The sequence below is a fragment of the Momordica charantia genome, assembly GCF_013281855.1.
Source record: "Momordica charantia cultivar OHB3-1 chromosome 7 unlocalized genomic scaffold, Mcharantia_2.0 BLBB01000007.1, whole genome shotgun sequence".
Classification (NCBI taxonomy): Eukaryota; Viridiplantae; Streptophyta; class Magnoliopsida; order Cucurbitales; family Cucurbitaceae; genus Momordica; species Momordica charantia.
In genome coordinates, this window is record NW_028275165.1 from 6,625,086 (window position 1) to 6,638,806 (window position 13,721).

Below are 13,721 nucleotides of genomic sequence, written 5' to 3' on the forward strand. Positions count from 1 at the left end.
TATTGCCTTTGTAAACTTAGTCACTATAAACCAAGTTTGAAATGATAAAAACTTTTTCTTTCAAAATCTTTTTTTCTCTTTCACAAACAGAAAACGTTTTCAAATACCCCTAAGGAATCTGCACACTCCCTCCTTACACTAAGACTTTTACATCTGAAAGACCGGCTACTAGCCCCTGAGGTTTCCACACACTAACATCGGTTTCAACCACAGCTACTCGTAGAAAGACTTTGAAACTAACAGCTAGGTCATAAAACGACGACAATGAGAAACACGAAGTCACTTATCACCATCCTTACTGCTATTTTCAAAGTCAACACCCAACCTAAAACTAAATGGGTGTCTACAGTAGGACTCGGAAATCATAAATACATTTTCTTTAACTCTCATTGTTTCTACCACTCTTTTCTTTCTAACACAAGTCTTTTCCCCACTCTTATTTTCTTTGACAAAGACTCTTTTTTACTCTTTTGCAACTTTTGTCTTCTCTTATTTTTTCTTTTTTTTTTCTTTTTCTTTCTCGGTTTTTAAGCTAAGTGCTTTTCAACACTTTCTTTCTTTCCAACTGACTCTTTTTCAAAAGAAAATAGCATGATTTTTCAAATATAAATAACACTTTATCTTTCTGAAACAACGACTGATACAACGACTGTCCCCCCCAAACTTAAGAGAGACAGTGTCCTCACTGGGAAAAGACTTTTGCATCGGATGAAAAAGGCTTAACAGTAAAAAGGACAAGGACTTCCTATATAGGGGCAAAGAAAAAGCTTAAAGTTTGTAAAGATCAAATAGACATAAAAGAAAATGAGTTTATCACATAAACAAAGGAAATAGCTCAAAGCTTAGTCAGGCATAAAACAGAAAACTCAACAATCTCTTATAATCATCATCGACATGAAATCACATGCACAGCACAGATGCTTCAAAATAGGCATGTGAAAAGCTAAACTAAGGTTAAGTGAAGGCATACTTTAAGTGATCAGAAGATAAACGATACTAATTTATTCATGCTTCAACTGAGCTCGAAACATAATCAATACAAAAAAACATGCGTAGTAATGCTAGAATATGCAAACTACGTCATTAACCAAAAGAAAAAAAACACAAAAAATAGCAAAGAAGGAACCTCCCCTTCATGAAGTCGGAGGTTGTGGACTAGGATCAGTGTCAGTACTGGGAGATGGATGACCAAGGATAGCAGCTAGCGCTGGAGGCCATGAAGGTAAAACCGCAAAATCCAATGAAGTCCGTAAGTTGTAGATATGTTGCACGACTTCTCGAACCTGATCTCGCAGCTGTTGGTTCTCCTCTCGAAGACGACGGATCTCCGATGTAGGAGACATCCCAGTACCTTCCCTTCTTTGTAACGCATGGGCGATAATACGCCGAATATTCTTCTCTTCCACAATTGGGGCATCTCTCTTAATTTGATCCTCAGGAAGCTGTACACCTTGTCGCAAGCATAAAGAAGTGACTAAACGTGGGTGATACAGCTTACCACGTGTTCGGTGGGCACACTCATGGATACTAGTATTGATCAATTCTCCATAATTCACATCTATGCCCTTTAGCATGGCATAAACCAGCAGTGCCCTATCCTGAGTGACATGCTCATCATGCTCCGTTGGCAGAATTCTGTTTTTGACTATGTATAACCATCCTGCAGCAGTTAGGGAAACATCCTCGGGTTTTAGTCGTACCTTGCCATGAGTAGTCAAATCCCAAGTGGCAGAGGGCTTCCCAACACATTCTAAAGCCTCATCAAGCTGTGCTAGAGTCGGAGTCACTAACATCTTATTGCCCACAGCATCTCTGATATTCTTAATGTTAAAGGTGTAGTTGATCTGAGTGGCATCAAACCGTATTTCCTTCCCGCGCACTATGGCTATATGTGACTGGGGATGGACAGCAGCATAGAACTCTCTGACTAACTCCAAAGCCTCACATTGTATGGGCTGAATGAGTGGTCTCCACTCTTTGTCTCTAGCGGTCTCCCTCCAATCATCAGGCACATCTCCTAGAGTGAGATCGAATCCCAATTCTGTCATAATCTTACGGGATTTCATTAATGAAGTTCGAGTGGCTAAATTTGCCGCGTTCCATTTCGTCTGGACCTCCTCTCCCTCAGACAAGTCTAGTTCAATTGTATCAACTGGCCCAGGTGCCACTACCTTCTTCTTAGCTTCAGCTGCTTTAGCTTTCGCAGCTCTCGTTTTAGGTTCATTCGCGGGCACTGTTGGCTTCTTAGCCTGAACTGCACGACGTTTTGAACTCTTTCTCTCCCACCTCTTGTATTGGAACATTTCCCTTATCGTCTGCGTGTCCTCAAGATCTTCTTCGCTGGTAGGTTCTTGAGTACTATTCTCCCCAACCTTGGATCTACCTGTATCACACCCAAGCGGGTTAACTGTATTAGAAGGAATAGTGTGAGCATCCCTTACCCCTGGTAGAGTGGCCATCGGTGTGACATACTCATCCGTTGCCAACGGAGTAGATCCAGTTGCCCCAGTAGGCAACTCTTGGTGACTACAAAACGCTCCTTCTGTAGGTGTATCCAATGGGGAAGGTTCCTGAGTATCTGTTCTCACCACTTCGTTCTCGGTATCCTCTGTTTCCGGCATATTTGAACAATGTCCTCGTGAAACCAGTAGAAAATCATCATTACCATCTTCCGGTGTAATAATCAATGGAGATGAATAAAACTGCTCCTCGTCCCTGTTCTCCATAGATGAATCCTTAGGCGTCAGACGCCTACTACTCCCATCTTCCTCAATTTCTGGGTCTATCATCACCTCCTTGCCCTTCCTCTTTTGCCCTATCGAAACCCCGGGCTCTAGCCTATGGCTATGGCTCTTCTCTTGCTCTCCTCCATGCTCATCTCCTGCATCCATTGGCATATTGGTTGGGGTTGGCATCCTAGGAGGCTCTAAGGGTTTTAGTTGTCCCATGTTGAAGGTACTCGATATGTTAGGGTTCAATTGGGGTGCTTGAGGTCCTCTTTCTAGGAATGGAAGTTGAGGTGGTGGGGAAACTCTAGGTGAAATCATCCCATAATTATGTGAAGGTACCCAATGACCCATTCCATAATAAGGTGGAAGGCTAGGAAATAGAGTAGATGGGTTTGGCATTCCATAAGGATGAACACTAGCTGGAATTTGCATTTGAGACAAGGGAAAATGATAGGAAGGAACCGGGTTAAACATAAACGGTTGGTACATACCCGGATTGATCATTGGAGGAAGTTGTTGAGGATTTTCAGCCCTAAACTCACTGTTTTGAGGTATATTAAAGGTGGGTAGTTGCTGAAAATTAACATAACCATGTGGGCTCATTATAGGATGTTGTGTAGGAGCTTGGGATGGAGGACATTCAAATGTTTGAAGCGGGTTTCCTCCCATAACAGCAGCTAGCCTAGAATCTGAACCCATGTGGTGTTGGAAGTTCTCCAATGGTGGAAAAGGAATGCTTGTGGCATTTGGAGCTTGAGTAGAAGAGGTAGGAAGTGAAGTATGTTGAGAAGAAGAAGCCATAGATGTAAGCAAATGCTGGAAATTCCTTCTTCTTTTTGGTAGCTGAAAATCGAAAACAAGGGTGATGAAGGGAGTGGGTTTTGCCGAAAAAACAAGGGGAAGAAGAGAGTTGTGTGGGTTTTGGTGGAGTTGTAAGCTTAGGCAATGAGTCTATTTAAAGCTTTCCCCAAACTAAATCCTAAATGGAAAGGGATTGACATTTAAGTTCAACTAAGTTTCCTAAATCTAAAAGGAAAAGAAAACAAATTTGAATACAAAATAGGATTAGGGAAACAAAATTTGAGTTTGAAGAGAAGTTCTTAAAGCTAAATCATAGAGGATTAATGTTTGACCCAAAATAAAGCCCATGCTATCGAAAATTAAAACCCAAACCGTGAAGGAAAACGAAATTCGAACTGCTGGAAAACAGGGCAGGTGCCAGGCGCCTGTGTGATTTATTTTCGCAAAGGGCAGGCGCCAGGCGCCTGCGTAATTCTTTTTTTTTTTTCAACGTTTTTTTTTTCTTTCTTTTTTTTTTCTTTTTTTCTTTTTTTTCAACGTTTTCAAAAACATTCTCTTAATAAGAAAAACTTTATAATGAAACAAAGAGAAAATACAAGATACAAAGACTTCCTTCCTTTACTTTTGTTCTTTCAAAAACGGATAAGAAGGAAAAAACATTTTTCGCAAAAATTTATTGACCTGAAAGTTGAATAGAGGTTTTTCCTCTATCCACTGGTTCTCCAAAATACGGCTTAAGTCTCTGCCCATTTACTTTAAAAACATTTCCCTTAGAGTCAACTAGATCCACTGCCCCATATGGGTATACTTTAAAAATTTGAAAGGGACCAGACCATCTAGACTTAAGTTTTCCAGGGAAAAGTTTCAACCTAGAGTTGAATAACAGAACCAGATCACCTTCTTGAAGATTGTTCGGCCGAAGACGCCTATCATGCCACTGTTTAGTTTTTTCCTTAAACAACTTAGCATTCTCATAAGAAAAGTGCCTGTGTTCTTCTAATTCCAACAATTGTAACTTCCTCGCTTCACCTGCAGCCAACAAATCAAAATTTAATTTCTTAGTAGCCCAAAATGCTTTATATTCTAGCTCAAGAGGCAAATGACATGCTTTTCCAAAAACTAGCCTATAGGGGGACATGCCGAGGGGAGTCTTAAATGCTGTCCTATATGCCCAAAGTGAATCATCAAGCTTAAAAGACCAATCCCTACGGTTAAGATTTACAGTTTTTTCTAAAATTTTTTTTATCTCTCTATTAGATATTTCGGCTAACCCATTCGACTGAGGATGATATGCTGTTGCAACCCTATGACGCACATTGTATTTAGTCAGCAACTTTTGCATAGACCTATTCACAAAATGAGCCCCCCCATCGCTTATCAGACAACGCGGGGTTCCATAACGCGTAAAAATGTGCTTTTGCAGAAAACGAATGACAACTTTGGAATCATTGGTAGCAGTTGCAATGGCTTCTATCCATTTCGAAACATAATCTACTGCTAACAATATATAAAGCTTACCATTAGAAGATGGAAATGGACCCATAAAATCTATACCCCACACATCAAATATTTCAATCTCCAGGATCGGGGTTTGAGGCATTTCGTGGCGTTTAGATATATTACCTGTCCGTTGGCATTTGTCACAAACCTGGGCAAACTTATGTGCATCTTTGAACAGAGTGGGCCAAAAGAACCCACTTTGCAAAACTTTGGCTGCGGTTTTGTGTCCTGCAAAATGTCCTCCATATGGAGACATATGACAAGCGTCTAATATCGCCTCATGCTCTTCTTCTGCGACACACATGCGTAAGATATTGTCAGGTCCTAGCTTATATAAAAAAGGCTCATCCCAACGATAACATCGAACTTCATTTAGAAATTTCTTTACCTGTTGCTTGTTGAACTCATAAGGAACTATTCGACTTACCAAATAATTTGCTATATCGGCATACCACGGAACTGAATCAACTCGCAAGAGTTGCTCGTCAATAAACTGTTCACGTATAACAGTTCCATCATCACAGAGCGGGGATTCCAATCTAGACAGGTGATCAGCAACTTGGTTTTCAGTACCCTTCCTGTCCCTAACTTCAATATCAAACTCTTGAAGTAACAAAATCCACCGTATCAAACGTGGTTTAGCATCTTTTTTAGCAAATAAATATTTTAAAGCAGAATGGTCAGTAAAAACAATGACTTTTGTGCCTATCAAGTAAGACCTAAACTTATCAAAGGCGAACACAACTGCTAACAGTTCCTTTTCAGTAGTAGTGTAATTGAGTTGTGCACCGGTTAGAGTCTTACTAGCATAATACACAGGATGCAAGATCTTGTTTTTACGTTGTCCTAACATAGCTCCTATTGCATAATCACTGGCATCACACATGAGCTCAAAAGGTAAATCCCAATTAGGTTCGATAATTATAGGGGCTGAACTTAGAGCAACTTTCAACATTTCAAATGATTTTAAACAGTCATCATAAAAAACAAATGGTCTATCATGTTCTAACAATTGACACAAGGGTTTAGAAATTTTAGCAAAGTCTTTTATAAAGCGGCGGTAAAATCCCCCATGCCCTAAAAAACTTCTAATCCCTTTGACATTTGTAGGAGGAGGTAGCTTTGAAATGATGTCTATCTTAGCGTGGTCTACCTCTATTCCTTGCTTGGAAATTTTGTGACCCAAAACAATACCCTCTTGTACCCTGAAATGACACTTCTCCCAATTTAGGACTAGGTTTGTTTGTTCACATCTCTCCAATACTCTCTCTAAATTAACTAAACATGCGTCAAAAGAATTTCCAAAAACAGAAAAGTCATCCATAAAAACTTCTAGAATATTTTCTACCATGTCAGAGAAGATGGCCATCATACACCTCTGAAAAGTCGCGGGTGCATTGCATAGTCCAAAGGGCATTCGCCTAAAAGCGAACGTACCATACGGACACGTAAATGTTGTCTTCTCTTGGTCTTCTGGAGCAATAGTAATTTGATTATAACCCGAATATCCATCTAAAAAACAATAGAAATCCTTACCTGCCAGACGGTCGAGCATCTGGTCAATAAACGGGAGAGGAAAATGGTCTTTCTTTGTTACCTTGTTGAGTTTGCGATAATCAATGCAAACTCTCCACCCGCTCACAGTTCGGGTTGAGATGAGCTCATTCTCCTCGTTGGCCACCACGGTAATACCCCCTTTCTTTGGTACACACTGTACTGGGCTTACCCAGCTGCTGTCGGATATTGGGTATATAACACCGGCGTCAAGCCATTTGAGAATTTCTTTCCTTACAACCTCTTTCATCTTCGGGTTCAACCACCTTTGACTCTCAATAGAGTTCTTAGCATCTTCTTCCAATAGAATTTTGTGCATGCAAAAGGCCGGGCTTATCCCTCGGATATCTGCTATCGTCCATCCAATGGCCTTTTTGTGCTTCTCCAAAATCTGCAATAAAGAATATTCATTAGTAGGTGATAAATTGGAAGCTATAATAACTGGTAAAGTGTCGTTATCCCCTAGATACACATATTTCAAATGCGACGGCAATGGCTTCTGCTCCAACGTGGGTGGTTCCACTATGGACGGAAGTAACGACTTGCATTCTTCTTTTTGTATTTTTTCAATAGGATTAGCCACATCTTCTGGTCCTTCTGCTATCTTATCAAGCTCTTCTTCAATCTCTGTAACTAATAAGTCATAAAACTCATCAAACATAACAGGATTCAAGCTATTTATAGCAGAGCACTCTTCAAAGTCTCCTGGTAATTTCATGGCATCTAGAACGTTAAATTTAACTTCTTCATTATTTACCCTCATTGTAATTTCTCCCTTCCTCACATTAAAAACTGTATCCCCAGTGGCTAGAAATGGTCTTCCCAAAATAATGGGAACGTCTAAGTCTGCCTCGCAATCTAGAATGATAAAGTCCGCAGGGAAAATGAATTTGTCCACCTGGACTAAAACATCTTCTATCTTTCCCTCAGGTCTTATGATAGATCTATCTGCTAGTTGGAGGGTAACCGTAGTAGGTCTAGCTTCTCCTATGCCTAAAGATTTGAAAACTGATAATGGCATAAGATTAATGCTAGCGCCTAGATCACATAATGCCCTACCTAAGTTTTTTCCTCCTATGGAACATGGAATGGTAAAACTGCCAGGATCATTACATTTCATGGGTAGCGGGCTGCCTACAGCTTCACTACTACATTTTGTCATGGCTACCAGTTCATGCTCTCCTATTTTTTTCTTCCTAGAAACTATATCTTTCAAAAACTTAGCATAATTTGGCATCTGTTCTAGAGCATCTACTAATGGTATATTTATATGCAGTTGTTTTAAAATATCTAAAAATTTTCTAAACTGGGAATCATTATTTTTCTTAACTAATCTTTGTGGAAACGGGGGAGTAGGGGTAAAAGAAGGCTGTACCTGTGGAGGAACACTCGGGGTGTCCTCATTACCTTTTCTAATATTTTCTTTTTCTGGTGTTGTTGGATTTTCTGGTATCTTTACAATTGGTTCAGTGGACGGAATCTGTACATCTGTTGTTGGCATTGTTGGTCCATCATATGCCAGTCCACTCCTGAGGGTGACAGCTTTGCACTGTTCTTTCCCTTCTCGTTTTGGTAATTCAGTATGGCCTGGAAAAGAACCTTGTGGTCTATTCTTCAATTCATTGGCGAGCTGTCCCAATTGGGTCTCGAAATTCCTCATTGATGCCGCTTGGGATTGTATCACTGCGTCGGTTTGGGCCATGTACTCCTTCATCATATTCTCAAGATTTGAATTGTTATTTTGAACTGGTGGAGTCTGTGTTCTCTGATTGTACTGCTGTTGCGGTGGTGGGATGTATTGCTGTGTAGGTGGAACATAGGGCTGCTTGTTCTGTTGGCTCTGCCCTTGATTAAAACCGCTCGAACCTCCTTGTACTCCCCATGAGAAATTAGGGTGGTGCCTCCAACCTGGGTTGTAGGTGTTCGAATATGGGTTAAAGTTCCTATTGTTCCCATGTCCTACATAAAAAACGGAAGCAGGGTTTTGTGGACAATTATCATAAATATGGTTTTCACTGCAAAATGAACAAATGAGATCGTTGACTTGGCAAACAGGGGCAGGAGTGCAATAATCCGACTACACAGGTTGTATCGGCGTGGCTAATGGATTTTTTATTCCCAATGCCATCTCTTTTAGCCTCTGGTTCATTGTAACCATCTCTTTTTGCATCGAGGTCGCAATGTCCAGAGCCAAAACTCCAGCTGGATCTTGCTTCTTTGGTGCTGCCCTAGATCTTTGCGAACACCATAGTTCGTTGTGTGAAGCTAAGTCATTTAGGATGTCAACTATCTCGTTGAATGTCTTCTTTGTAAAGGCTCCGTTGGCAGCATTGTTTAGCATCATCTTAGTAGGATGATCTAAACCTCTAAAGAAATGTTCTATCTGGATGCATGCCGGCAAGCCATGGTTCGGACATTTCCTGATTAGTTCTTTAAATCTCTCCCACGCCTCGTGAACAGGTTCACGATCATACTGTCTAAAGGAGATGATCTCCTCTCTGATATCAGCGTGGCGAGTAGGTGGGAAGAATTTTGTTAAGAACTTCTCCACTAACGACCCCCATGTGGTGATGGATCCCGGTGGAAATGCATTGAGCCATGCTCTAGCTTGGTCCTTCAAAGAAAATGGAAAAAGTGTTAGTCTCAGAGCATCGTCTGTTATACCAGGTAATCGAAATGCATTTGCAATTTGAATGAATGATTTCAGATGATCATGTGGATCCTCATGTTCCTGCCCTCTAAAATGTCCAATTGTCTGCAACATTTGGAACATCATTGGTTTAAGCTCAAAGTTTGCGTGGGCTGGAATAGGGTTGACTATCCCTGAATCAAAGTTCTGAAAAGCCGTGGCGGCATATTCTCGCATTGCCACGTCTCTGTTGTCCGCCATCTGGATATGGTTGAATTCATCATTTCTCGCATGATCCCTCATATTACCGTTAACAGCAGGTGGATCAACCGGATCACGAGGTGGAATATCTGCCATTGATGTGCTCGTACTCTCTACCTCACTTTCAGGACTGATTTCACCTTCTCTCTCTTTTTGCTTTTCTAGTTGTTTTCGAAGTCTTTGCTCCTTTCGAGTTTTTCGAAGGGTCCGCTCAATCTCAGGGTCAAGGGGTAGAAGAAAAGATCTTGTGCTCATGCACTTTAACTTACCCTTGTGAGATAAACGACCAAAAATATAGAACAAAAACGGTGGATGGAAATTACACCCAACAACAATTCACAAAAATAAAAACTAAAAGAATTTGAAAATAATTTTAAAACTAAAGTCCCCGGCAACGGCGCCAAAAACGTGACTGGGTGTTTATGCTGAACGCACGCACTAAGCGTGGTAACAATTATATAGATGCAAGCGCACACCTGTCAGAGTAATATAAAATGGATGGAGTATCCAAGTATCGATCCTCAAGGACTTCTAAATAATTTCCAAACTCTGAAGTTTTAAAGAATAGTGAATGTTGAAATGAGTGATTCTTGTAAAATGGGAAATGGTCACAAATAATGGTTTTGGATTTGGGATTTGGACTTATAATAATAAAACCTAGCCCGATTTACTTCAAGTTAGCCAACAAAGAATCAAGGACATGCTAAGGATAATATGCATTTTACTTTAGAAACTAACGACTACGCTTCTCACTTTACTTATGTCTAAGCAAGTTCAAAGTCCTAAGACATTCCCTAATATGTCTATTATGAGATATATCTTAGTTTTAGGATGGAAATAGTCGCAACCTCGGGTTAAGGTCCTATGTCTAGGCTACTTAAGCGGAACCCTTATGTCTAAGGCGCTCCTCTCCTCGGTTTAACCACTCAACAATGCAAATAAGCAACCTTTTCAGTATTGACTTGTTAAGACTTACAGTGGCCTTCTCTAAATCCTAACTTTTTGGGAAAACATGTTGAGCAATGAATGGAAAGCAAAAACACTACCTCTTAGCAACCCTTTTTAGACATAAAAGGCTAACTATCCATAACCGGGCTAGAGACGGGAATTTAGAAAGACATATTGAAGAAAATACAGCAAGTAAAACGGTTGAATGTGGAATGCATGTGTGAAAAACAAAAGTTAACTAACGGAGAGTTTTTATCGAGATTGAGAGCTTCGCTCTTCTCTTTCAAGCAAGGGAGAGTGTCACGTGCTCTTTCCTCCAAAAACACAACTCTCTTAACTAAAAATAAAGTAAAGGCAAAGGGAAGATAAGCAAAGTGCTAGATTTTTATATATTTGAATAAGTAGTAAATAACTAAGTACAAATGGAAACAAAACAAAGCTCAATAAAAGAATGTAAAGTACTCGGGATTTAAAAACCAAAAGCAACTAATGAAAGCAACTCAAAAGTACTTAGAAAGCAACAAAGAAACACTAAAAATGATCAAGAGAAGGAAGCAAGGCTTGATGATTTTGGTGGAGAAGTTGCTGGAATTTATAGCTGTGCAGAATTGTTTAGGTAGGTCCTAAAACGATGGTGAATCACCCATTTCCAACTCTTTTGACTGACCAAATCGTGCTCAAACTGATAGTGGAACACTTCTTCTACACGTATGCATCGGTTGGAACCACCAAAACGCATTGGAAGACGCGTTTCATTAAGGGCAAAGTTGGAAGAAAAACTGTTTTTCTGCAGGCACGCAGGCGCCTGGCGCCTCCCATGAAGCTTTTTTCGTCTTTTTGCTTCTTTTGATTAATTTGTACTCCCAAATGGTCCTAAAATGTCATAAATACAATATAAGCCAACCACAAACCATAATATATGAATTTTGCATGAATTGGAACTCAAACGACCGAGAAAAATCCGAAACAAAGCTAAAACATTGTAAAAACAGCATCTAAAACCTTCTTTTTACGCATGTAAACAAGCGTAATCAGTGCATGTATAACCTAAGATAACTTAAAATGAAAGGTTTTGGATACTATAATAAGCTTAATACGGTTTTCGAGTTTAAAACGTTAGAAAACAGCACACATTTAGCTTCTTTTTACCCTTATGAACAAGGGAAATCACACCCCCAAACTTGGCGTTTTGCTTGTCCCCAAGCAAACTTAACAATTTATATCTCTTAAATCACATGCAACAATCATAAGCAACATCGAACATAAGGATAGACTAGACTTGCTTTTCATATGGTGTCTCAGGAAAGATCATCAAAACCTCATCGTCTTCCTATCTTCAAAAGCCAAATTACCATAAGCCAACAAAGTTCAAAACAATAAAAAGTTTCTTAAAATCCTTTCCTTTTTCAAAACATGAAAACTTTTTGACAACGCTCTAGAATTTGCACACTTCCTTTTTCACTTAAATTTTAACACTGAAGGAATGGCTACTAGCCTCTGTGGGGATTTCCTCCACAGCTTTGTAGAGGCCTTTCAAGTAACAACCGGTTATAACATATCTACGGTGAGTTGCACGATGTTACACTAGACCCAATTGCTACCCTCAAAGCTGCTTACGCCACTCGACCTAAGCTACAACGAGTGTCTACAGTGATAAAAATAAAGACATTTTCTTGCCACTCTTCTTTCTTACCTCTCTTCTTTTTTTCTCCCAATTTTTAAATCTTTCCCCACTCTTATTTTCTCACAAGCAAAGAGGACTCTTTTATTTGCAAACTTTTTTTTTTTTCGACTCTTTTTCTTTTTCTTGCAAAGACTCTTTTTATATGCATTTTCTTTCTAGTGACTCTTTTTCGCAAAATAATAGCATGTTCTTTCATGAATGGAAAAAAAAAAACAACATTTTCTTTCTAAAAGCAAAAGACTTCCCCCCCCCCCCCAAAACTTAAGAGAGACAGTGCCTCACTGGGAAAAGATTTTTGAAGAGGCAATGCAAAAATCAAAATGAAAGAGGACAAGGACTTCATAAAACATTGAAAAAGTTCAAGTTTCAAAAAGAAGAAAAGCAAAGAAAGCATGTTATTGAAAAGAACTCGGTCACAAATGGCTCATGGCTTTTTAGGACAAAAAGAAAACAAAGTTCATCTAATCCTTAAGAATCATCAGCGACATGAAAAATAAGAAAAGGCACACCAATATGCTAAATCAGATTAAATTTGCAACATGCTTTGTTTAAGAAATATACTTCACTAAGGCCAAGAACGAGATCAGGATTGAAACAAGAAGAAACTAAATGGTCATATTTTCATAACGAAACTCAGAAACAACCAGAAAAGCTCACAATAATATTCTGCACAAAATCGAAACATGCAACTAAATTCAAAAATAATATCACAAGCATAAGAACAAGAACAAAACTTCCCTCAAATGAAGAACTGGCCTCATGGATCAAACGGCCACGTCTCAAGGTAGATGATGTGTCCCATCTCCTTTATTTTTCTTTTCTAAAAAAAATCAGGGTTTAAGACTTTAGATTAATTAAACAAAAATCCATTTGGAAAAACAAACCAACAAAGATTCAAACAACACAAAATCCCACCTATTTTTTATCTTTTAAGAAAGCTCTCTATTTTCTTTTACGACCTCCCAAATTTGATTAAAAATGAAAAATGATCGCACCCTTATTTATTCCAAGCCAAAACTAACTCCCAAAATTAAAATCACAATTTTTCGAATTTTTGGATTGGGCCGAGGCGCCAGGCGCCTAGCCTAAAAATAATCCGAATTTTCTAAAATTTCGCTCAAGTAATTTTTTAACACCTTAATCTAGCCTAAATAACCTAATTACAATTAAAAATAAGTGAAATTCGAAAAGAAAATAAGGAAAACTACTCCTAACTAATTTACACAAAACCTTTCAAAAGATTTTCAATTAAACAAGGAAGGGAAATTTTTTTTTTTCAAACTCTTAAATTCTTGAAAGTTGGATAGAGGTCTTCCTCTATCTATTTCTTCTCCAAAATATTTTTTAACACGTTGGCCATTAACTTTAAAAATATTACCTTTAAAATCTTCGAGTTAAATGGCACCGTGAGGGAAAATTTATGAAATTTTAAATGGTCCAGACCACCTGGACTTTAGTTTTCTCGGAAATAATTTTATACGAGAGTTGAAAAGTAAAACTAAGTATCCTACTTGATAAGATTTAGGCCTAAGCCTCTTATCATGTCATTTCTTAGTTTTTTCTTTAAAAATCTTAGCATTTTCGTAAGGAAAATTCCTATGCTCCTCAAGTTCCA

At 39.0% G+C, this 13,721-nt stretch overlaps 1 non-coding gene across 1 annotated transcript; it reads left to right on the top strand.

Annotated features, from left to right (window-relative positions):
• Positions 1–8,983: 8,983 nt before the first annotated feature.
• On the top strand, positions 8,984–9,090 carry LOC148210222 (small nucleolar RNA R71). The gene has a single exon (XR_015792486.1). It is a non-coding gene; the product is annotated as a small nucleolar RNA R71 (small nucleolar RNA).
• Positions 9,091–13,721: the final 4,631 nt, after the last annotated feature.